At 43.4% G+C, this 23,303-nt stretch overlaps 1 protein-coding gene and 2 long non-coding RNA genes across 14 annotated transcripts in view; 1 reads left to right on the plus strand and 2 right to left on the minus strand.

Annotated features, from left to right (window-relative positions):
* Positions 1-23,303, minus strand: part of KCNIP1 (potassium voltage-gated channel interacting protein 1) — a 291,334-nt gene that overhangs the window by 127,659 nt on the left and 140,372 nt on the right. The gene's annotated exons all lie outside the window — the stretch shown is intronic.
* LOC138118401 (uncharacterized) lies at positions 330-13,300 on the minus strand. The gene is made up of 3 exons (XR_011155111.1): positions 13,234-13,300; positions 2,126-2,209; positions 330-805 (listed from the first exon to the last, which is right to left on the minus strand). It is a non-coding gene; the product is annotated as an uncharacterized lncRNA (long non-coding RNA).
* Positions 10,164-19,470, plus strand: LOC138118400 (uncharacterized). The gene is made up of 4 exons (XR_011155110.1): positions 10,164-10,261; positions 14,813-15,782; positions 16,269-16,564; positions 18,798-19,470. It is a non-coding gene; the product is annotated as an uncharacterized lncRNA (long non-coding RNA).

The raw sequence follows: 23,303 nt of genomic DNA on the forward strand, positions 1-23,303 counted from the left end.
GGCAGAATTCACCTGGGCAGGGGAACTCTGCAGCCTGCCCCAGCTTGATAAGTTTTATCAGTGAGGCAGCACACAAGAGCTGTTCCATCAGAGATGGGGGCTTCCCTTGCCACCCACCTGCAGCCCCTGTGGTCAGCTCTGTTATGCCCAGAGCAGCAGCAGGCAGGTTACCAGAGCTTTATGGGAGGTGCCTTTTTCCATATCTCACAGTCGTTAAAAGGTTGGCTTACTGCAAATCCTGTGTCTCAGAAAGTCTGGACATGGATGCAACTCTCTCAGGAGTAATCCACTTAGGATAACAAAATGTGCAGAGAAGAAAGTTCCAGCCCATTTCCTCAATCTTTTGGGACAGGAAAACCATGGTCTGTAGCATGTATCAACCTCGCACTCAAGCACTAAAACTCTGTGACACTCAGCTTCTCTTACTACCATTGTATATTGTTTTTCCTTCTTCTACACTTGGAGATGGGAAAGCAAAGGGCCAAGTAGATGGGGCAGGAACATCAGTTGCTGGAGTAGTAAACAGGGAGTTTTTATCAGCTAAAGGAGGGTAACAGCAACCAGTCAGCGTACAGGGGGCCATGGTGTCTTAACTGCAAACCACCCGGTGCACATGGCTATTTTAGGGAGAAGCTTTTAAAAGCTCATCTGAAGCTTGAACAGTGGTTTGAGATGGCTCTCTCATGAAGCAGCACCTGGATTCTTCAAATAAAAGATCAGCATAAGATTTTCTCTTTCACCACATGAAGTTAAATCCCCTTCTATGTTTAATTCTTGAGTAGATCAGTATCATTTGCAGTCACAGCTGTGGAAAGAGTCACACCACGTGAAAGATCAGGAAAAATTGAAAGACTGGGGCTCCAAAAGAGACACTTCTCTAAATAAAACTCCTTTGGCAAAAAAACCTGTTAAGTTCAGGAATGATCTGAATGTCAATTTTTTATCTTAAACAGTAAAGTATATTATCTCTTTTTTAAAAAAATAAATGCTGTGCTACTGAAATCTGGTTAGCTAATGGCCCTGAAGCACATTCCTGCTGTCCAGTGTACCAATCTCATGCTCCGTCCACACTGGTGGCTGTGAAGGCCATAACCAGGAGGAGATGAATTTTCCACCTGCTGTCATTCCTGCCTCTGCCAAGAAGGATGCCAAGCACAAGTGCAACATCTATTTTCCAACAGATATTGGATTTACACTGCCAATTTATTTTTCGTAACTCACTAATGAATAATAAGTAGGAAGGACCTTCCAGCAGCACAGGCAGAGAGCACATAGTATCAAACACTCATGTAGGTGACTGTAAGTATCAGCTTTTCTCAAGATAAAGTGAACACCATATGGGACTGTATACAGAGCATCAGCTTGCAGCTAGAAGTAGGGCTGGTAGGAGATCTTTAGCCAAAATAAATGCTGTTTTTCCAAGCTCCAAACCTGCTGCTGCTGAGCAGCAAGAATATCTGGGACATGGGGAGGGTTCTGCAATTCTCACTCAAACTCATGTTGACGCCAAGAGTGCCTAGATGCTTTCAGGCTTGTGAATATCTGGGTTCAGCGTGTCTCAAAAAAAAAATCCATCAACTCCTCCACACACCAAAAATCTAAGAGAGTTTGCTTAAAACCTGCTTAGTAATCATTAGTTTGCTTTAAACCTGCTTAGTAATCAACCCCTAACTATCAGCAACCAAAGAATGATAAAATCAGTATGAAATCTGCTGTGAAAACGGATGGAAAATTCAAAAAACAGAAAACCTGTTCATCTGAATTATTTACAGAAATCTGGTTTTGTTTCACTGATCTGTGGCAGAGGAGAGTGGGAGGAAGGACCACCGCAGCAAGGCTGTTCCACGTCTGCAGCACATGGAGCACATGCGGAAGGATCCCTCTAGGGCCACAGTGAGTGCACAGTACTTAAGGGAAGGCAGCATGTGCCTGTGCTAATTGTGGCAGCCAGATGGGCCAGTGTTTCCCTGCTGTTCCCGGAGCCACCGGTGATGGCAGCCCAGGGAAGCCTCAAGTCATATATGAAATGAAGCTCTTGATACAGGTTGCTTTTTTCAAAGACATTTAAAAATTAAGTCCCTATCAGAGTAGAAGTAATTTATTTCCTCCCTTAACATGGACAAACCTTTCTCATGTAGACATGGGCATTGATGCCATCTTGCAAGCATGGTTCAGAATCCAAATAGGGCTGTTAATTGTTTCAGAACGGCTGAAAGAGATGGAACTATGTTAAAAATATTTATTGGATGTAGCAGCACAGAAATCTCTTGCACTCTAGCAGTAAGGGGATGCATCTTTGGTCCTGTTGTAGAATGAAAAAAAACCAGAGGTCCTTAAAAAAAAGCCTATATTTCTAGGTAAACAGCTGCAGAACGAAATCAAACTGTAACGGCAAATGTGAAAGAAATAACAAGGATCGACCATTCTTGATCTGCAGATTAAGATGTCTTTTGCTTGATGATCGTATTTCACATTTTGTGTCCTTTTATCTTAATTAAGTGATTAAAAGCCAGCAAGAGAAGTCCTGAAGCCAGGTAATCCTGCCATGATTCCCTGCAGGCCAGAGGCTGGTGGCAGCAGTGCCAGCGAGGCAGCACCTCGGGCAGGCCACATGCCACTCACCTGGGCACCGCAGAGCTGGGCTGTCCCTGCCCCACAGGACAGAGCGCAGGGCACGGCACTGCCTCCCCTCACGCTCTGCATAGGGCAGCTGCTCCAGAAGCACAGCTGAACCCCAGCGTGGCACAGAGGGTTTCATTTTGACGGGTTTCTGCCAGCAGAAACCTCCCTGCAGATCTCCCCAGGGCCTCACCAGCAAGCACATCCAGTACCTTAAAGAGGATTTAGCTTGTGAACTAGTTGCTGAAGTTTCACTTGCAATTACAATTTGTGCAGAAGGGGTTGAGGACCTTGTGATTTCTATTCATGGCATGTCTTAGAAGCAGCCAAATTAAAATCCTTATCATTAAGGAGCTGATAGCTCCTGTAATTGCAAGCATCTTTCTGTGCTAGCTGGAGGGAGTGGCGTGACACACTGGCTAGGAGAAGCAGATCTACTCATAAAATAGGAAAACTTCTAACCAAAGTGATTTTCCTGAACCATTAATTCCTTTAAAGAAAGTACTAATTTAAAACAAATTACTTATATAATTTGTGCTGTCAATAAAAGAACATTCTTCTGAGTTAAATTTTTTTGCCATGTACTGTCTGACTCACCTTCCTGCCTAACCTACAGTGCATTCATTCATGACTGAAAAGAAAAATCTTATCCCTGAGGGATGAGTCACACTTCTCTACTGTCCTTCAGGCTAAACCAAGTTTCCCTTTACCTTCCACAGAGTACATTTTTTAAGAGCTGATAAGTTAAACAGTTGATATGTAGATCCATTTGACCAGAATAATTTAAAAACAAATATTAAAATATTCCCCTCTCAGGCACCTGTCCCCCATGTGGTTATGATTCTCTGTGAAACGATGATCTGTTACTTGAGGGAGAAAATCCAGGAGGATACAGAGATAGTGCAGATTTAAACAGGATTTAAACCTCTTTTGAGGTCAGAAAAATAAAATGAAAATATAGAGAAAACTGCATCATGTACTAAGGGATTGGCATGTGTTTTGCAGAGCTCATTTTGTGAGTGCAGTGCTAAAATGGGGTGGCTGTGGTCTAGGAAGAGGCTGCAGCACACAGCCATCCAGGCAACCCATTTACCATAAGCAGTGACAACCTGGAGCCTGCGGGGGAATGGCCAAGCCACCAGCCAGCCTACTGCAGCACCACAAAGAGCTCTGTTACTCACAGACTTTGTCCAGTTTGGAGAATTCAGCTCAAGACTAAAATTAGTAAATGGTCTGACTGGATGAGGTGACTCTTCTAGCCTTAGGACTGCTCAGACGAAGGTTTAATACCAACCTCTCATTCAAGAGATTTATTCTAATATGGGGGTAGTTAATGTGGCTGTGAGCTGAAACATCCAGCAGCCACCACCAGAATTTCAATACCTGCTCTTGCTTCCCATAGGGGTTCATATTAAAGAAAGTATGTCCTTAATGCCCTGGAGTCTTTATACTCTTTATGTGAGCTCACAGCAGTGCATGGGAAGTGACACAGCCCAAACAAGAGCAAGAAGGAGAAATGCCCCAGGTCTGCAGTGGGGCAGGAGCAGGACAGGGTCTCAGGAGTGGGATGGGGAGGACATCTGGGAGGCTCCTCACCAACCCAGCACCCTCAGCAGCACCCACTGCTGTAAATCTTGGAGAAAAATTAGTTACTGGAGCAGTTCTGGTGATGGAGTTCGATCTGGGAAAACACCTGAGGCAGAAGACAAATGCAAGCCCTGCCGAAATGACCAGGAGCAGCCTGCACTGGGGAGCAGCAGGATAGCAGCTGATGGCATGTGTGACAAGAGAGAGAGCAAGCACCTCTCACTGCAGCCCTCCTGCAATCAGCCCTCCATCAAGCACTGCTAGATTAAAACACTGAAGCCATTTGAAAGATGGTCACCAGGTTTTTCTTTTACAATGTGTTGCCGTTCAATTAGAATTTAATATGAAATGGAGCGAAGACCCTCCTGGATTGCTGTACAAGATTGATTTACTTAAGAAACGGAAAACTAAAAATGGATTAAGAAAACTGTTCTTAACAGTAAGATGTCTAAGATCTGTTATAAATGTGAAGAAGAAAAAGCCGTCTGCATGAAATATAAAAAAATGCACAAAAATGGAAAAGCCACAAAAGTACAGAACAAGTGAGAGTACAGAAGAACAAGCAAGCAATACGACAGCTCTGTTTGTTACACACAAAACCTGAATGACAAAGGACACATTTTACTGAACAATTTGCCCCATTAGATTACTGGTAACTGGAGCAATGAGAAAGATGGCATTTCAGCTGTGTACAGCTGTGCATTGCCAGCACTATATTCTCTGTGTGTTCATTTCAGATATTATTTTTTCCTTTACATGAGTTTTTTCACCTTTTCCATGAGGAACTTCCATCCTGGTCCAGTGCAGGAGCAGTAGCTTGAGTCTCTTGTTCCTGCAGCTGGTGCCATGCTGCCAGCAATGCTGTCAGAGGTGCTATTTCCTTGGTAAGTTTTCCTCGAAGAAGGAACAGCTTTCTAAAACATGTCAATCATGCAGATATAAAAAGGGCAGTTGGCTTCTGTGGCTTAGGCTTGCTGAGCCATAGGCTCAACATCAACCCTGAATGTCAGGCTTATCTCAATACAATCAGCATTACCGGAGGACAAATGCTTGCCTAATCTGAATAACCACAGCTTGTGGACAGCTTCCATGGAAAACTCACAGAAATCTGAATAAATGGAATAATTGCAAGATTTGGTCATAAGGTACAAATTAGTCCAGCCTTTAGCTGGGCTTCCCTGATGAGAGAATCTGATTCCAGCAGCTACCACTGCAAACTGTTGTGTGACACCTTTACAGAACAAATGCAAAAAAGGGAGTGAGAAAGGGGAGTAGAGATTTGGTAGAGAATATCAGCATTCCAGAAAAAGGACCTGGTTTGATATTCTAGGAGTGGAAAGAAAAAAACCTACTATTTTTATACCATTACATGCTCGAGCTCTGTGATTTCCATATAATATGCAGGTAACTTAACACAACTTAAGGAAACTTCAGTGACGTGAAATAATCTTGATTAAAATTTGCAATAATAGTAAAAAAATGCACAGAAAACTAAAATTAGATAGTAATTTTAGATTACCATCATGCTGTTTTATTGTGAGTAAAACTGTTTGGTTAAGCCTACACTTTAAAAACCAAGCACTGAATACAACACCTAGAGCTGTGTGGTCTCAGGTATGGTAAGACTCATGGCTTTATATTGTATATTCTGTTTTCAGAGGCTACATCTGAGCTAAAAATTCTCTCCTTCTGTCACTTCACATTAGGTTGCTTTTTTAAAATGTCCTTGCTGAAGGGATGCACTAAAGATTTGAAAACAGCAGCCCAAAGCCTCCCTGCTGCTTGTGATGTTGGGTAAGTTTCTGGCATGGAGGATTTTTTTGGGTTTCTGACTTTCTATTTGGGCTTCCCAGTCTCAGGGCTTTGAGTTTAGCCCTCCCACCACTGGCAGTAGAGCTGCACACTTTCTCTCATTGTGAGTCAGGACATTTTTTTCTCATCTGCTTTGTTGGAGATGTTATTCCTTGTGCTGGTAATGTGGAGTGGGGACCAGCTGCCTGTGCTGTCACACAGTGCTAGCACTGAAATACTTTGTCAAGTTTTTAAACAGAATTCAAAACAGTACATGATCCCCTGGGCTGTCTGTGCTCTCTCCAACGCCACGGCGGCTGTGCCTGCCCTCAGGACAGACCATCTGGACCAGCTGCCAGCCACCTTCTCCAGGCTCGCAAGGAATATGGGATCTGTAGGTTCTGCAGCACCCGGAATGAGGGAAGTACCAGGTAACATCAGTATCTCTGCAAATCCCAGTGCTAGACACTAACTCCTTACTTCCATATCTCCTGCTTCATCTGGGCAAGGAATCACAGCCAGGCCAGAGCAGGAGTCCATTTCAGTGCACATGAAGAGCTCGCTAAAATAGTACCAGGACTTTTATATGTACCAAAAATTATTTATTCCAATTCTGCTGACAAATTCTGTACAAGCAAACAGCAATTCTGAATTTGCTGGACTGTTGATGAATGACCAAACACAACAGTATTTCATCCCAAATGCAAAAATGTAAAGGCTTTGTAAAATCATTTATGCTTCAAATTGTACAGGGAGACTGACAGAAAGCAGAAGTGCTGATAGCCTGCTCCAGCTTTGCAAACATCACAACTGCTTCTGAGATTGTTTCATCCTGAATATTCGCTGTCCTACCTTGCTCACTGAAATACAGAGGTTGCAGTACAGCCATGGTGACACTCCAATGCTACTGAGAGCTTGGCTTAACCTGTCTGCCCTGCACACACCAACAGACTGCTAAAAGAGGTTCTCCAGAACCTGTTCTCCACTTGAGTCCAGGACATCTACACTCCCCTTTAGCACTTAGCCCTCCCCAGCAAGAGGCTCCTCTCCTGATGAGTATTTGGGGTTCCTGTGAATTCCAGCCCCAGGCTGGCTTTTGACTCCCATTGCAGCCATGCCTTTTCCCTAGTAAGCACCACCACAGAGCTGTTGCAGCTTCTGCTAAGACACAGGAGGACAAGGAGTCCTTCATATATTTTTATAGGACTTTTCTCCATGGCTTATCCAGGCACATTCTTATCTATGTTAATTTGGTCTCTTCCGGGCTAATTAAACTCAATGTACAAGACAGTATCATTAAGATCTTAGCTTAGGCTGGATATTTATATTCTCAGTATCCCCAGAAAAATTTGTAAGAAAACTGGTATCAGGCACAGACCTGCCTGCAGATACAAGGTCACAGTCCTTCCCCAAAGCAGCAGACAGGTTATCACCAGAAGCTCAGCATAGAAAGATTTGAACTTTTGGTGCCTCTTGCTTACAAGAATTCCGTGCCCAGCTCCCTAGCATCAAGGCTACATGAGCACGTCATTGCCTTCGAAAAAATCCTCCCTTCATTTTGGTGCATACAGAAGATGCAGCTGCTAGGAATAGAAAACTGGTTGTCTGAACACCAAGGAGTGAGAAATGTTAAGGTTTTGAGTAATAGTAAGAGACTATAACCATACAAATACCTGAATGCTGACAGTTACAAGGCACACAGAAGAGGGAGCTGGAGAAATCCCACTGCTTGACGGGGTTTGGAGAGGGAGAAATGAACAGGAGTGTTTTGTGATGAAAAACAAGAGGCCAAACTGGTGTGAAAACCTTTTGATCAGGTTTTCAAGATAGAAGTTCAAGATTTCAGATTTTGAAAAATCCTTTGTAACTACTGGGACACTGATGAAATAAAATAATTATGGCTTGCTAAAATACTACAGGAGTGTTCTTACTCACTGGAACCAGTTAGTCACTGGTTGAGTATTTTGTAGAATACTCACAAATTTCAGTCTTGCACAAATGAATGCTCCTCCCCCCTCAATTTCACACTGGAAACTGCTTTACTTTACCTCTCCACTGATGCAGCCTAAAATTCCAGAGCCCCATGCAACCAGAACAGACATTTCCAGGTAATTAAATGACCCATAATTGCAGCAAACACTCAAAAGCAAACATTCACGGTCTAAAAATCTTTCCTGTGAATGCTTAGGAACAAACAACTGATTTCACTGAAATCAGAACTTATTCACAAAATAACATGAAAACAGAAATAAAGGGGGCCTAAATCTGAAATCAGTATTTGAAGCAGCTCCCTTTCACAACCATTTGGCAGGGAATATTTAAGGAAACAGCAACTATAATGTAAAATATTCAAAGAAGCACAAGAAACAACAACAAAAACTAACTGCTGTGAGACATTCCAGGTTTTGAAGGCATTTTTGTTTCCACGAAATGAAAATGCGGTTTATTCACTGCAAAAAAACATGATAGCAATGTTTGTGCATCCAAACAAACGGTGAGAAGCTCCCTGGAAAACACAGCCTGCAGTGACTAGATGGGACGAGCCTGGGAGCTGAGCACACCTGCTGCAACCCACAGGGATTCCAGTGCTTGAGCCTCTGGGGTCTGCCTTGTTTGCTGGTTACATTGGCTGGTCGAATAAAACACGAGACTCGTCCAGTCAAACCTTGTCCCCTTGGATCATCTTAGGTAATGGCACTAGAAGCTGCTTTTTTACTGTTGTGTTCTGATTGTCCAGGGTTTATTTAGTCTATAGATTGCTGTCCAGAGCAGAAGTCCAATTTTTTATTAGACTTCAGTTGCCACAGTATACACAGAGCAAAAGGTAGTGTTTTACTGGCTGGATTTTGTTTCCCTCCCCTTCCACATGTACCAGGTCGGTAACAGTGGTGGGCAACTCTAACTGAGCCAGAAGGGCAGTGACTGGGTTCACTCAGGGCAGGAAGAAAAACATCTTCTTAAGCCATATGCAAAGCAGCTTAAGTCTTGAAAAACTCTGCATTCCCCAGGGAATGTATTGATACATGAACAAAGGTCAGTGATGCCACATCAGGTAGTGCTGAGCTCGGCAGTGCCCTCCTTGCAGAACACAGAAAATGGATGGATCCTTTTGGATTAGCAGATTAAGCATCACCTGGAGAAAACGGACTTCAGTCACAGCCTTTAATGATCCTCTTGAGCCACCATCAATCTTTACTGCTCATTAATTGAATTGGCTGTTTAGCTGATGGCGTGCTGGGTGAGCCTGTGTGTGATGCAATCCTGTTTCATAAATCCTTTAAAGCCACAGGAACCTGACTATAAAAACACTGTGGCTGCACTGCTTGTGCAAATGACTTTAGGAGACCAAATGGGGGATAAAGAAAAGGAGCAAAGGAATGCATGCAAGCAAAGAAAGGTGATTCTGCCTGCAAATCGGCATCAAAGGAGCATTTGACACTGTCTGTTAGCTGTGGTGGCTTTCCCTTCATGACAAAAGAACCACCCTGCCCTGATTCATTCATTAAACCTCAAAAAGCAAAGGAAGCCTCTGCTCTAACACAGACATTAAACAGGACAAAATTGAATGGCGCTTGCCAGAAAGGAGAAGTTTCAGGCAGACTGGCTGGTAGGTAGCATTTCAGCCTTTCACAGTGGGTCTTCCCAACAGACTCACATCAATGAGAAGTGGCTGGAAGACCTGATCCCAGGATTTGGGGGGCCACACACACTACCAAGTATGCAACACTGTATGTTCCAGTAAATATGAGGCAAAGGCTCAGTGATGCTGAAAGCATCTATAGGATAGGGAAGGAGGACCAAAGTTCTGTGGATGATGATAAATATGTGTATTTGAAACCTCTTCCAGATGTAGCACAGAGATATCTGGGAGCTGAACCACCTACATGCACAGTGCAAGAGTAGGTGGTGAAAGTGTCTTTTAACTTGTCAGGAATATATGTTTCTGTGAATGAAATAAGAACTCTGTGGAATGTTACATCTTCTATAGCTCCTCCTATCTACAAGCTAAACACAAGATTACCAGTTTTCAGAGCAGAAGATGGGGATTTCTCTTCCCTTTTTTTTTGCTATCTATGCAAAACAGACATATTCTAGGAAGAAAAAATATATTCAGAAACATTTCCCAAATATTTCTTGTTTAAATCTTGTCTAGGAAAAGAGCCAACTATTTCCAATCCTCTACAGCAAACATCAGAGGGGAAGCCTTCTAAAACAGCCCTGCCTACTGTCAAAAGCATATGAGCCAAAGAAGAGAAAACACAACGTAAGTACTGCTGCAGGTATTTGTTCTGCCCCAGTCTGGGAGTCCATTAAATATGTTTCTATTTAAGCAGGCTTTTCTTGTTTTTCTTTAATGAACATGGCGTGCTGAAATGAACTTGGTGCTGCATAAAGATGATTTAGCTCAAAGTGAAATTAGAAGATTGTCCTAAAGGCCTGTAAGTGTTAATACTATATTTTTCATTGAACTCTGTTTGATAAACTTCTCTATAAATATTCCAGGCATGATTTTTATTACAGCCACATTTCCCCACTCAATTGCTGGATTTCATTTCACCATGAATAACTAACTATCCAGGGATTTTTGGCAGCTTAGTGTTGTTCTAACCCACTGGTCTTGCAATTAGCTCCTAGTGTTGTTTTTGTGAAGCCATATTCTTCTTCATGTATCCTGAAGTCACCAGTTATCTTTTATTATATTAAGGCTAGGACACATTCATATACAAATAGCACTAAATTGCAAAAAGCTGCTACCTAGATGTTTTCCAGGCAGGTCTTTGAAAAGTTTTGTTTAAAATATTCTACACCTGAGAATGCACCTAATCTCTAACTTCTAGAATATATTTGAAGTTTGGTATTCAAAAATGCTGAGATTTGCTCCCAAATCTTTCAGGAAGGATGGCTCAAGATTGGGGAGCTCATGGCATTAACAAGGAGCAAATGGGGTCTTCCTGAGAGACTGATGGTGGCCTTAGTATTACACTCATGGTTTCACCCACTTTAGTTCACATCCTGTTTTACCCCCTAAATATCCTACTGATGCAAGGATACTAGGAATAAAAAAGAAAAGATGTTTTAAGACTGATGGTGGGACTGAAGTACCTGAGGGTGTGGTAGGTCCTCAGTATGGAATCCCCATGCTGAGCCAGCTGCCAGGGAAAGCTGCTCACAGAGTAAGATGTGACCATCACCCAAACTCATCAAGAGGGTTTGTCAGTCTAGTGATCAGTACGCAACATTGATGTATTCTTTTTATACATGTATACATTCATGTGTGTGTACATACTTACACATATGTATTTGTACATTCTCCAGACCACATGAGACTGAAAAACTGCTTTCTTCAGAAGGGAGAGCTAATCACAGACTCATATAATGGTTTGGGTTGGAAAGGACCTTAATGATCAACCAGTTCCAATCCCTTGCCATGGGCAGGGACACCTCCCACTAGACCAGGTTGTTCCAAGCCCCATCCAGCCTGGCCTTGGACACTTCCAAGGATGGGGCAGCCACAGCTTCTCTGGGCACCCTGCGCCAGGGCCTCACCACCCTCATAGGGAAGATTTTCTTCCTAATATCTAACCTAAAACTACTCTCCTTCATTGTGAAGCCATTCCCCCTTGTCCTGGCACTCCAGGCCCTTGTAAATAGTCTCCATCTTTCTTGTAGGGTCTCTTCAGGTCCTGGAAGGACTCACCACACTTTTCTCTGACTGGAAAATTACAACTGCACCATAAACTTGGTTTTTCTTTCTTCTTAAATCTGTTATCCCAGAGGTGTTACCACTATTTCTAATTGGCCCCGGCTTGGCCAGCGGCATGTCCATCTTTGGAACCATCAGGGACTGGCTCTGCCAGACATGGTGGAAGCTTCTAGTAACTTCTCACAGAAGCCACCCCTGTAGCCCCCCTGCTATCAAAGCCATGCAAACCCAATACAGGGAGGAGTAAGGAAAAGCATTATGTCAGTTAAATATGGTTTACAGCTTCATTTGGGATTTTCCTTAAAAATAGCCAGTAATAAACCTGCATTAATGGATTCACTTAATAGGAAAAACAACTCCAGCATCCCTCAGGGTAGTTGCTGGACAAGCCCACTAACTCAGCAGCAGGACTGGCACAGTCACTGCTGTTTGACATGCTGACACCCAGCAGAGGCTGTGTAGCTGCTCTCTGTGCCTTTGGGCCTTGCCTGGAATCACTGGAAAGTTGTTAGACCACTTTAATTGTAAACCTATTGACGAGCATTTAATGAAATGTTAGTGATGAGTAATTCTGGCAGATGAAACACAATTCATTGTGTATCTAATTTATTTAGTGCTAAATGTTTGCTCTGATTTCCTTTACACACTGAAAAGTCAGATTTAGATAAAAACGTTGCATATCAAATAGGAAAATTCTTTGAAAAGTCAGTCAAATTTCTATGTAAATGCTTGTATTTGAGTTTCCCATAAAACTCTGTTTGGGGGCATATATCCTGCCATGATGGAAATGGAAGGTGTACACTGCTTTGGGTGCCCACTTATTCATAAAACTCATAATGAAGGAGATGGGAACTATCTCTACCAAACCATTTTAACAAATGCACTACCCGTGAACAACTGAAAGAGATCCTACACAAAACCACAGGTATGGGAAGGTCCTGGCTGTGCCAGTGGATCAGGAGTAGCCCAGTTTTATTGTCTCTGGGTACTGAATTCAGAGCATCTGTGATATTCGGCACTGCGACTGCCAGAACATCCTATCTGGCCAGCAATTTATTACACTGCACACAGTGCATTAATTGTGGTAGCCACTGGAAAAAACAGACAACCTCTGTGCCAACAGGGAGAGAGATAATTTCCTGTGCAGCAGTGCCAGTGCATGGGCCAGCGCTGCAGGAGCTGCCCCACTCGCACCCCCCCATTCCTCTGCAAGGCTCCAATGCAGCGGCAGCTCCTGACACACAACAGATTAGGGAAAACAGTCTGATACAACATCTGCCAGCTGCCTTTCTCAAAGAAATTGGACAACGTTAATATTTACCCTCTGCCCAAGAAAAACACAACCATAACACTATACCATAAGACAGTGTTGCCTAATACTGTCCCTCCTACTGGCAAATGTAACCCTGAGCTCAAGAGACTTCGCAAATGCATTAGTTTCTGAACAGCTGAGTAAATCCAGAAAAACAGATGGTGAAAAACCTGCCCTACTGTAGATCCCTGCCCGAGAAGCGTTTTCCGATTTATTGTACCTGAGCATTCCGAGCTCCGTGGGGCAGTCAGTGGTGAGGATGCAGCAGGTTGCAGCCAGAGCCTGAGCTCGTCTGGTACCTCAGTGCTGCTCAGGGGCTTTTACAATGCTTGTAGCACGTGGCTCTGTGGTGAGGCTTGTGCACGTGTCCCTTAGAAGCTTCACCTGGTTTAAGCAGAAAGCTACGGTCTGGGGAGGAGGAAGGCAGCCCAATTGCTGTAATTGTTGGCAATTTATTCGCCAACAAATCACTAAAGGGCAATACATTAATACATAATGTGCCAGCCAGGAGATCAACTCATCCTGTGTAATAGACGGCAATATAAAGCACTGAGACTCCCATCAGAGAAGCTGGTTTGGAGGACTCAGCACCTCTAACCAGTGAGTTCAGCACAGAACAAGCCAGCAAGTGCAGCTTCTGCCCCAACACCGTGGAGCTCTTGACAGCCCCAGTCGGGAAAACAGTGTGGTACCTGGAACATCAGGGATTGCACCAGCATCAGCGCTACAGCTTCTCAGGGAATAAAGCACAGGGAAGACAATGTGGAGGATTTTTTAATACTGTGGGGATGGGATTTGGCTACCCCCATCCACAAGCAGTAGTGCTTTTTTTCCCCCTCCCTTTTTACCTTCTCTTCTATTTTAAGCAAGGGGAGTATTTTCAGGTATTCAGAATAGCTGGAAGACTTACAAGGAGAGATGGACAGAAGGACAAAATATCTGTTCACCATTAAAAGTGGGAAATAGAAATAACACAGAGTAAAACAATCTGTTTCTTTCTTTTTCCTCATGTTGGCCTAGCAGCAGGCAAAGGCTCAGGGGCACATGCTGCCCAAGCCATTGCAGGGATGGAGCAAGCACCCAGGCACATGGCTGATTTCCAGAAGTGTTTTTGCATTGTTAGTGAAACTTTAAGCTCAAACAACAACTGAAATGAAATCAAGACAATAAACTACAATCACGCTGCCAAAAGAGATACCAATATTAGGTGGGATTGAGCAGAATTCCCTGTGCTATGCATGCTTACAGGCTGGAGGGGAATCCTTTATTATTTCACTATTTCTCTTGTTGAACAGATGTACAGAAAACAGCAACAGCATGCAGAAATCAGATTTGTTCATCTCTGAGTTTCCTTTCATATTCTTCTAAATGCAAATACCTGAGTTATCACCTTTTCTATATATCTTGTCTGTGAAATGAAAACAAGGCTTTCTGCAAGTTTTCCTTGTTGATCCTTTTGCTTTCCCTTTTGTTGGGAATGTTTCTGAATGGAAGGTAACAAGTTAAGGCGCTGCAGAGAAAGCACTTAACAGCCATTCATTCTCTACAGGCAAATAAATAGAGAGCGTAAGCAAAGAGAAAGAAAGAAAATAAGGAGAGAGGACACACTGTACTTGCATTCCTCTCATCTTTAATTCCCCAGTGAACTACAATGGACATCTAGTACCACTGTGCCAATACTTTGCTTTATGGCTGACTGATAAATTATCAGATTTATCTGATGTCTAGCAACTAGTAATTAACACTTTGAAATTAGATTTAATTGAAAATGCCTTAATTTCTCTGTTGTTTTCTTCCAGACAACATGTCTCCAGAGATCTGAAACCCCTCCCAGTTAGAACAAATAATACTCTTCATCTCTTATCTTGCTATACCACATGCATATGGGGACAGATGTTTTGGCAACACGTTTGTATTCAGATAGTCACAAATACACCCTGTGCCTGGGATAGCCTGAAGTATGTGATTGATAGCCCTGTTCTTTAAAACTTGATCAACTTTTTGAAATCAATCAATGGAAGCTACTGTGGCAGAGAAAACAAGGGAGGCTTTTCTTAAAGTGGGTGGTGTACTGCCACTTCATTCTGGAATGTTTTACTGCTGGTGGAGCACAGTCCCTGTGACAGCTCATCCATGTGCCAAGGTAACTTCAGAGTCACACTCAGAGAATTAACAATGGAGCACTAAGGACCGACCCAGCAGACACAAGATGACATATGTCAAGAAAACATAAATCACACAGACACTCAATTACATCATGGATTAAATCTTTGAAATGAACTTATTTAGGAAGCATATGTGGGGGCAGGAGCAGTCTGTTAGTGCTGCTGGCTGATACTGCCTGCTGCAACCTCCTCTCCTCACTATTCTAAGCTAAAACTTTAAAGAATGGTAAAAAAAAAAATTTCAGCCTAATGATTTTTTTTTTCATTTTGGAAATTTGGCCATAGCAACTCAGTTGGTTTTGTAGGTGAAACTACAGAAAATCACCCATTTTTTTGTTTTATTACAATAATTGGACAATCTCTTTGGTTGCTGAGGCTGGGCTTTCCTTTCCCTTGGCTCCTGGTGCATTTCTCCCCGCTAGACCTGCATTCTCAGGATTTACAGCCAGGATGCAGGTTAATTTTGTGCAGAAAATTTCCACCCTAGCATCAATGTGTTTTGAGTGCTTAACTTGGCCACATTTGTACTCTGCTGATGGGAAGGATCTGCCTGCATAGGAGGAAAGATCAAGAAAGCCACCGTCTCTGCTGGAACCAATGACAGGTAAGAGGAAGTGTAAACCACACTCCTTATTTAGGTTACACAGCTAGAGCGCAGCTCACAATGATAAAGGAAGAGCACTTTCCCAATGAAACCAAGGATAAGGGAGGGCTGAAAAATTGCTGAGTCAGGTCTTTGGAGCACAAACACAGACTGCTCCTTACTTCAGATAAATTGCATCCAGTCTGCCAACACCAAGCATCACATGCTGCAGACCAATGCAGTGGAAATGCCATAGGAATCTATAGATACTGTTAGCCTTAAAGAAGGACTGCTCAGGAAAACTGCTGTGAATGCTTACCTTCAGCATTCAGGCTTTTATATTTGTAAGACCAGCCGCTCTGCTTCCCTGTCTGCTGTACCCTGTCACATCGTAGCATGGGGAATATATAAATAGGCATCACTTCATCCCTAGGAAGCTAAACTATATGGTGCCAGAGAAAAGGTAGAAATTTCATCTCCCTTGTTCCCACTGCCTTTTTATGACAGATGCCATGGGATTTCCTTGAAGCAGTTCCCATGAGCTCAAGCCCAAGGAGTGCCCTGTGAGACACATTGTGAAGACAGCCTTGGAGAAGTGGCTGGAATCAAAACCCACCTCTGCAAAGGCCCCCCTGAAAAAAGCACTCACTTTTGGACACTGGGAATGCTCTTCTGAACCTGTGTGCATGCAGCCATGAGACGTGGCCACTTCCCTTGTGCTGCCTGGGGCGAGGAGAAGGAACCGGCTGAACATCCCACTGGGAACCACAGTAAAGCAAAGTGTACATAAACCAAGCTACAAGGTGAGCAACATAAATAACCTTTCTAAAGGTCCATGTTCACCAACCTAGAACCTAGTTTCTCGTTACATTTGGAAAAACAAACCACAGTAAAAAATATTTTAAAAATATTTTTAAAATATTGGTTTTTTCTACAACACCACCTAAATGCAATCCATCCAGCAGCACACAAGTTCCTGGCAAGCCTGAGGGAGAAAAGGGTTTGCTGGAGGTGAATATCTCCTTCTGCCCAGGATACAGGGCAGTGAAGTAGCACTTCACACCCAGGAGCCAGAGTTTGCTCTGTGGCCCTGCTAACGCCAGTAACAGCTTGGCACTGGTCAAGAGCGGCACCAGGGCCCTCACTCTGCCCTGGCCCTGTGCTTCTCCAATATTGTCAAAGCAGTTTGCAAACACAAAACTAACAAGAGGCAGTGAAAGAAGCATTGCTGAACAGCAGATCACAGAGCTGTGAATGAGATTCACGGCTGTATTACTCACAGTCATCTTACTCTGTCTTTAATATTTTATTTCAATGTCATAAACACAATTTTATTAATTGCAAAAAACATTTGGGGGGAATGCTGAATTATTTATTATTTGAAGCAGCCCAACAAACTGCTTGTCAAAACAGATTTTAAAACTTAACACATAGTCTCAAGTAATGAAGTGTGGTTTAGAAAGTGCAGGGTGTTCCTTCTACAGCTTGAACTCCTCTCCAAAAAACTGGTCAAATGAGCTGCCTTTGAATGTTTAACTCACAGGCGCAGGTTTTTTTTCCCAGAGCAGGCATATGCCTGCACACTGCAGTGCTCCCAGCTGCTCCCATCCCATCCCATCCCATCCCATCCCATCCCATCCCATCCCATCCCATCCCATCCCATCCCATCCCATCCCATCCCATCCCATCCCATCCCATCCCATCCCATCCCAAGCAACGAAGGCTCTCCAGCATCCCCAATGCCCTCCCACAAAGAACGTCTGAAGCCTGTGCTGAAACCAGGGGCAAGTTTCACTGCTTGACCTGTCCACAGTCCCTGACTTTGCAGAAGCAATGGGGTATTTTAAACACTGATTGACTGGGTCTGTGGGACCCAGCTCTGCAGAAGAGCTGCCTGAGTCTTTTTTAGTGTGTTAGATTCAAAGCCTAGCACCTGGTGGACAGCAGCTGCCTGCAGAGAGCTCCCAGTGCTAGTGCAGCCCCAGTCAAGCCCTCACTTGCACCACAGCACTGGTATGCCAGTGACTCACTGAAAATTGCTTTAGTCATCTCAAATCTTGTTACAGATGCTAATGTAAACCACAGCTAATTCTTATTGCTCATAGTGGCCTTCAACCAAATGACTGTAACAAAGAATACTATAAGATGAAGGCAAAAAACTGAAGGAGAACTATCATGGAATTTTGCATAAACCATGACAGAACATACTGCCAAACTTCTCAATTTCACCAAATTCAATTAAAACACGTGTGTTACTTGTGTGCAACACAAGTTGGATAGGCCTCAAAGGAACAACAGGTTCATGCAAGCAGCAGGTGTTTATCTGGTTCCTACTCTGAGGAAATACCAGAGCAGAAATGTTGGTCACACTCAATGCTTTAGACAACCTCTGAGTGTCGCAAGGCATGTGCTGCATTCAGCATGAGGACCTGAATGACCAACCCCGGCCACATCACACTGAGCTGAGAAACACAGCAACTGCATAGGGGAATACCTGGCAGCAACCTGTCTCAGCCATGGGGCCCATCTTCTTTTTAATTTGTTTGGGACCGTCCAGCTGCTGTATTTAACCTTAAAGTACCACTCTGTGGATACAAAAATGCTGCTAGCAAGGATTTTCTTGCTATTTTCTAAGCCTGTGAGAGACTTTTCTCTCTCACAGAAGAGGTTCTGTAGCAGGGTTCTGTAAACAACCAGACACCTACAGCCTTGAAAAGTCTTGTTTACAGTACAATAGAAAAATATTTTGACAATGGATGTTTTAGGATTTTAGCCAATCACGCCCAAGGGGTGGCTGATCCTTTGTCCAATTAGACTATGAAGAAAAAAGTCTATAAAAGAGTTTGTAAAATAATTAAATAAATCAATCTTGCTGCACAATTCCTGCCTGCTGGATCTTCTCTCCTTCCTACGGCTGCGGGACAAGGTGATATACCCTAGGGTTGCAGTAATACCACTCTGCTTAATACTCATACCTGTAATATTTCTGCTATATTATTCTTATACATTATGCCTTTGGATGTTGAATTTTTAAAGAGAGAATGGACAAGACCCCCTGGCAGAGCATCTGCCCAGGAGTGGGATGGATGGTGGAGCCCTTCCCACAGGATTCAGTCTGGGGGAAAGATGGAGACCTGCCCCTGGAGCATGAAACCAACGAAAAGCCCACCAGCTGCTGCACTGAGGGTATATGGCAGAAAAACTGAGGACAGAAAATCTGAAGCTCTGTCACATCCACTCCTCCTGGCTTCTGGCCCTCCCATGAGCCCACAGCACCCCCAGTGAGAGGAGCCAAGACCTGCACCCACTGCTGCACCACAGCTCTGCATGAGGCCCAAGGCGCTCCCTGAGCGTCAGTTAAATTCTACTTTCTTGTTAAACATTCATAGGATACAATTCTTTTCAAAGCATGTTTCATTGTCTATGAGTACATCTAAAATAGCAGAAAACATAGATATAGGATATCAGCCAGGCTTGCAAACCTGTCCCCAGAAAAATCACAGGATCAGCATCAAATCCATTACCAGCTTTTTACCCTAACAGCAATTATTCTGCAGGCTTTCACATCTGTCATTTTAAATTTTATTTACAGTTAAGATTGCTAGAGCCATAAAAAAACAGGAAGGCTTCAGCACAAAACTGATTCTTGCTGTTTTGAAGACAGGTCAGGTATCAGAGAGTTGATTATAAAACAGCTCTTACGTATCTTCCCATTTCCCACTTGTTACCTTGTTTAAACATTTTTAAACATTGTTAAAAAAAAAAAAAAAGAAGAAGAAAAAAGGGACAAAGGTGTTTCCGTGAATTTCGTTATCAAAGAATTTATGAATTTACTTTCTAGCAATGAAATGATATTGTTGACTTTTTCTTTGTACCACAGGGGAATAAGAATACGGAAAAAAAGCTTAAAAGGATTTAAGAATGCAAAATAATGTCTCAAAGCTGTGCATGGAGATAGAAAATTACAATACTCTCCATCAGGAGGTTTGCACACCTGAGAAAAGATTAAGTTAGAGGCAAATGCTATGTAGTATATTAAGAGCTACAAAAAAATTGAAATAAATTAGTGAAAACTGCAGAAAAAAAGTCAAGACATTGCAAAATACATATTCAGCTGGATGTAATGCTTCCTCTATCTGCAGAGGTTTCACACTTGGGGATTTTTGGTCCATCTGGCATGAAAATAACAGCTGTGATTTAACATCACTTTTTGACATGAAGGAAACTGCTTGTCAGTGTGTCTCACCACCTCAGCTGTGTGCCTGTATCGTCACTCATTGTAAGATATGGCGCAACAACCACGTGTTAACACCTTGGAGTCATTCTAATCTCAAATGCGTTTTCTCCTTCAATTTGTTTCAGGCCATTTTCTATTATATGCCAAGTCATGGCATACAACTAGTTTCAATTATTGCCCAAAAAGAACTGGAGCTGGAGGTGGCAGAAGAGTGTCTTGGAGAGGGTGCAATAACATGGAAATGCTTTGTTTGAAATTGAAAAGGGCATTTTTTTCTAAGCATGAATGTCAAAAATTGTGGGCTCTTCAGCATTGACAGGAAATGGTAACTTGAAGAGCAGACTCAGGTTGTGGCACATGGTCTAGGAACATTTTAGAAATTTTGAGGAGAAAACTAAGTACATTCTGCACCTGGATGAAAAATTGCTCATTGCCAGCCCAGTTTGGAGTGAGGAACTGGATGAAGCTCTCCCGTATCTCCAAGAGGAATCTGGGCCAGTTGGATGTCTGGTCATGCAAGCTGCATATGTCAAGAGGAGGAAATAAAAATCCGAGAGGCAGCGAGGGCATGCTGGTGTTACAGAGATGAGATGGAATCAGGCTCCCCCACCCTGCCAAGTGTTCTAATCACTTGCCTAATGGGCTTCTGCCACCACATGCTAACAAAGCACCGGTCTCTCTACTACACCACATTTAAAAGGGCTCAAAAATTAAACACTGTTTACACGGCAAAATAACAATTTCAGCACTTCCAGTAAAATAACATAAACTATTCCCCCTCCTCTGCCCATCCTCTGTCTCCCATCCTCAAGTACTTTTCCTGCTTGTTCTCTGCGCACATGGCCTTTGCTGCATCTAGAGTTCCCATGAAGTGCAATTCCTTAAGCTCGCTGTAGTTAGAACACCTAACACCAACCAAGTATTTAGTCCCTAGACTATGATTTTGCTCTATAACACCCAGTCAGCAAAAAATTCAGTTTCTGGGAGGCACCATAATCCTCCTCAAAATATTTCCTTATCTTTGTTGCTCATTACTCATCTCACTGGCTGTGTAACTGAAGAATTTCAAAGCAAATCCCAGCCCATTTTGCATGAGAGAGGATGCTGGAATATCATCTGACAATGACACTGGGGAAAAAAAGGAGCCATTAGCATTAAATTATCTGCTCCCAGATAATTTCCCAGATGAATCACCATAAAAGGCTCTGAAATGGTCTCTCGCTCTTTTTCTTTGCATAACATTTCACTGTACTCTAGACTCAAGGAACTATAATTTATCAGGTTTTTATCTGCAATCAGGGCATTGTTTTCATCAGAGTCCCTGATCATGGGAGAAGTGGCAAGGCCAAGTTTACAAGGTAGGAGAATTAGCATGTAAGCAGCAGAGATCAGGCCATGGATCCCCTGTGAGAGCAGGGGGCTCTAATAGAAAGCAGAGCATTGTTGGATGCTAGTAATACCCCCCATTACCTCATCTGGGCAGCAGACAAGGCTTTTTTCTTTGTGGGTGATTATTCATGAGAAAAGCCCATGGCAAGGCATGGCTTGACCAGCCCAGGCACTGGACAATTGCAGAACTGTCCACCAAGCTCAGAGAGACCACCTCGGGCTCTCTCTTCAATAAAACATAAGCCATCATGGCAACTGCAGTGATTGACATTACGGGATTCTTCTTCTGGGTCAGACTTTAGCTTGCTGTGCCCTTTTTCCCTGCCTCAAAGCCTGTGCCAGCCCCCTCCCAACCCTGTCCAGCCCTGACCTCTGCACAGCCCCCAGACCCTCCCCCCTCCTCTGTGGCTCTGCTGAAGGCTTAGGGACTGTGAGGAGAAGGATGTCAGCTGGGCTGAGCTTCCGATCACAGGCTGTACACAGGCCACATTCTCCTGCACAGAAATGTCCAAGACCCTGGAAGAAGGCACCCTGAGCTGCTGACCCCCCGGTGCCAGCTCCTGCAGCAGGGGACATTCAGTGCCCCGATACCCTCAGGTGCTCTGCAAGCCCACAGCAGCCACAGGCTGGGTGAGAGGGGACAGCACCCACGCCTTGTTACTTTGTAAGCAGTAGGCATGGAGGTACTGGAGTCCAAATCAACCTCCTCAACGCCTTGCAGTGAATCTGCCCCACGTCCCCAAGGCCACACTGGGCTGCCACTTCCTCTGAAGATACCTGTCCTCTCCCAGCCCACTCACCACTCATACCCTCAAAACCAACCCTATTTCAAAACAGCCATACAGAACTTAAGAAAACAAAGTCTTACACCCACAGACAGATATGAGGATTTTGAAAGAGAATCGCTGCTGTGAGAGCAGGCTGTACATCATGCAGGAGGAATGTCCCTAATTACAATCTCCCAGGCGATGCTGAGTAGTTGCTGCTGAACACACCATGTGAAATTCCAGCTCACTCTCCAGCAAATAGAGATGAACACAGCAAATCCTTGGCTCCTGCTCCACGCCCGTTGGTGGTTTTTTTATTCAGGGTAACAAGACTGCTACAAAGCTTATATTTTTCTGCTTACCAAAAGATTTGGTCAAATCAATAGCTTGTGACAAAAGAAAGTAACAAAACCTGAAATAAAGCCAAGTGATAAATATGTATGTTTTAAAGAAAAAAAAGATTTGCGCAATTCATTATCTCTTATGTTCTCATCTGATGTGATTTTGAGTGGGGAGAAGTGACACAGTGATAACCATTAACAGAGGGCTTCTCAGATGTGTTTTTCCGTGTCCAAACTGCACATTTGGCTTCCATTACAGACAGACAGACCCACAGTGCAGGGTGGCCCAGCCTCAGCCAGCACATCTTCAGGAACCAGGAGCAGGAATTCAGGTGTCTGCCAATGGCTCCCAACCCTACACCTGCAGCCAGCCAGCACTGGGTGGTTCTCTGCACAGGGCTGAATTTTGCCACTTCATGCCCATGCAGTGCCAATGCCATCTGGCAGCAGCTCCTGAACTTCAGTTTCAGTGTTGTAATAAATGGACCAGGGATCTGTCAGGCTGCCAAGTGAACCATCATTATCACGCAAGATATCATTTAGCACGTACTCCACATGGCAGTCAATTGCTTGTGTTACTATCACCTTTTAAAACTGTGACTCCATATATATAATATCCTTACAAGACAATTTTACCTGTTATATTAAACTTACAGATATTTAAAATGTCAGATAATCTTTCATCTGAATTGCATTGCTGTCTCAAACAGTCAATCAGCCGCTCCACACATGGGTTTTGGCACTCAGGAAAGAGGCCTGAGGAAGTTGCTTTTCTGCATTTGCTCACAAATGTCCTATTTGTCTTCAG

Source organism: Aphelocoma coerulescens, chromosome 13, assembly GCF_041296385.1.
Source record: "Aphelocoma coerulescens isolate FSJ_1873_10779 chromosome 13, UR_Acoe_1.0, whole genome shotgun sequence".
In the NCBI taxonomy this organism is placed as follows: domain Eukaryota; kingdom Metazoa; phylum Chordata; class Aves; order Passeriformes; family Corvidae; genus Aphelocoma; species Aphelocoma coerulescens.